This window comes from Palaemon carinicauda, chromosome 13 (assembly GCF_036898095.1).
Source record: "Palaemon carinicauda isolate YSFRI2023 chromosome 13, ASM3689809v2, whole genome shotgun sequence".
In the NCBI taxonomy this organism is placed as follows: domain Eukaryota; kingdom Metazoa; phylum Arthropoda; class Malacostraca; order Decapoda; family Palaemonidae; genus Palaemon; species Palaemon carinicauda.
This window is the reverse complement of record NC_090737.1, coordinates 85,367,819-85,370,318: the sequence shown is the minus strand read 5'-3', so window position 1 is coordinate 85,370,318 and position 2,500 is coordinate 85,367,819.

Here is a 2,500-nt window from a genome sequence, read left to right as displayed (position 1 = left end):
TTTTGGATCCTTAATTATAAGCAGCCAATAGCGGGCTACATGATCCATACAGTTCATCAGGTGGCTGCAAAACAACATCTGATGTTACCGGGTATATGTTCAATGGGGTAATTGATTAGTTGGAAATAAAATTTTGGGGTAATCATTTAAAAAAGGTTGGGAAACACTGCTCTATAGCATTCATTCACTCCCTGATTTACATCTGCTTCCACAGCACCATTTGCAGCAACAACATAACACCAGTGATTAAACTGGTCTACTTCTTCAAGTAACTCCCCATTAATCATGACCTTTAATATGGCATCATCTTCTATCTACTTTCATCTTGAGACCTACCTCTTACCCATATTAATTCGCAACTTCCTTCTTTCACACACCTTTCCATACCAAGTCACTATTCGACAAAGCTTCTCCGTAAAATGATAGAATAATGATTTATTATTATTATTATTATCATTATTATTATTATTATTATTATTATTATTATTATTATTATTATTATTATTATAATTGTTATTATTATTATTATTATTATTATTATTATTATTATTATTATTATTATTATTATTATTATTATATATATTTTATTACAATTAAACAGAATATAAAATTCTTACTGTATATATAAAGCAGCATCAGGCAGGAATCATTGAACAGATTACATAATCACATAATTTACCTTTAAATTCAAACTCGCTTGTGCTAAATCGCACGAAATCTCAAATGCACCGTATTGTTAAAGTAATACAAAAATCGCTTATGTGTTGATACAGTTAGAGTGCGAGTACAAAATATACAGATGGTTTCGATAATAAGATTTAGGACTAGTTAATCTTGTTTAAAGCAAGTTATGTAAAATTTAGATGAAGTAAATAGAATGGGTTTCGAAACAGGGATTATAGAAAGTTTTTATCCCTTCGTTTAGTTAAAGCAATTCAATTCAAATACGAAATTGCACTAGCATTACTAAAGTTATATTATTTCCTTATTTCCTTAAGCTTAGAAATGTATATTATATCTCGAATTCCGTTTAAAAAGTTCAACACTAATGTTATTTTCAAAGTAATCCGAGATATCAAGAATAGCTGAAGGAAAATTTGAATTTTACCTGTTTTTCGGAGTATTGGTTCCATTGACTTTAAGCTCTCTTTAACCGGAACTAGTTTTTTTTATATATATAATCCTACTTGCTTAATATTTTGTTATGTCACGTGAAACATCACAAAATTATTGTACCGCAATTCATATAAGGATCTTTGTAATAAGATGATATATATTTACATATTTACCGTTGATGTTTTTAAAGTTATTTCCATTCGCTTGATAAAAACCCATAAACCAAATATATATATATATATATATATATATATATATATATATATATATATATATATATGTATATATATATATATATATATATATATATATATATATATATATATATATATATATATATATATTTACTAAAATATAAATATTTTTGAATCGTGGTTTTGTTTATAAATGATGTCACTTCCTTTCCAGGATCCACGTATAAAAGATTGTATTCCTTCTGGACCATCCTAGATATCCTACCTTGTATTAGATAATTTTCCATATATTGATGAATATACACAGCATTAGATATGTTTATATGTCATGGTAAATGCATTAACATAATTTTTCTTTTTACGTAATTGACTTATATATACGTGAGAATTCAAATAGCAATAAGTTAATTATGAGGATTGTAAAAGTAAGCACTAATATTAGTGCTTATACCACAATAATATTTCAAGTACTTAAGAAATGCTTAATAGTGCTCACCTCGAGATATTATTTCTAACAATAGGAACGTAAATAAAAAAAAAAATAGAAATAAAACATTATATGATAATCCAGTACCATTACGACTGCAACCATTTTTTTCCCCGTACATTAGGAAAATTATTTAGGAAATGCAAAAGTATGAATAGTATCTTCATAATTATATTTCTTTTGCCAATATCTTCTTAATAGTACAATAAAAAGTCGCACATCTAGTTACAGCATACAGAGTTTTTCTATAATTAACAGCACAAGTTGATTCGAAGCGTATCTCTTTCATGATAGGTGGAATTAAACTGGCAAAAGGAAACCATTAGTAAGAGTAGTAGCAGTATTTGTGAAGATAGTATCTATAACTATAAGTGTCCAGGCCACTGATACTAAAATCACGTGCATCAACAGCATTTTTATCCTGTTATACTGTAGGGGAAAAGAAAAATCGGATATTCCTCTTAAAATAAATGTATTATTCCCAGCCGTATTTCAGTAAAATACAAGCGACCGTAATTTTACCTTACTTTGTTAATAATTTTTTTACGGTTAATGACCTTTGTATAAAAGTTGTAAAGAAATTACCGATTTTTTACTGCAAATTTTTTAATAATATACATATGCAGCTAAATTTCAGTGATAGCACGATACGCTGAAAAGGTCAAATATATTGACGATTTTCGTTCGTAAATTTGTGTGTGGC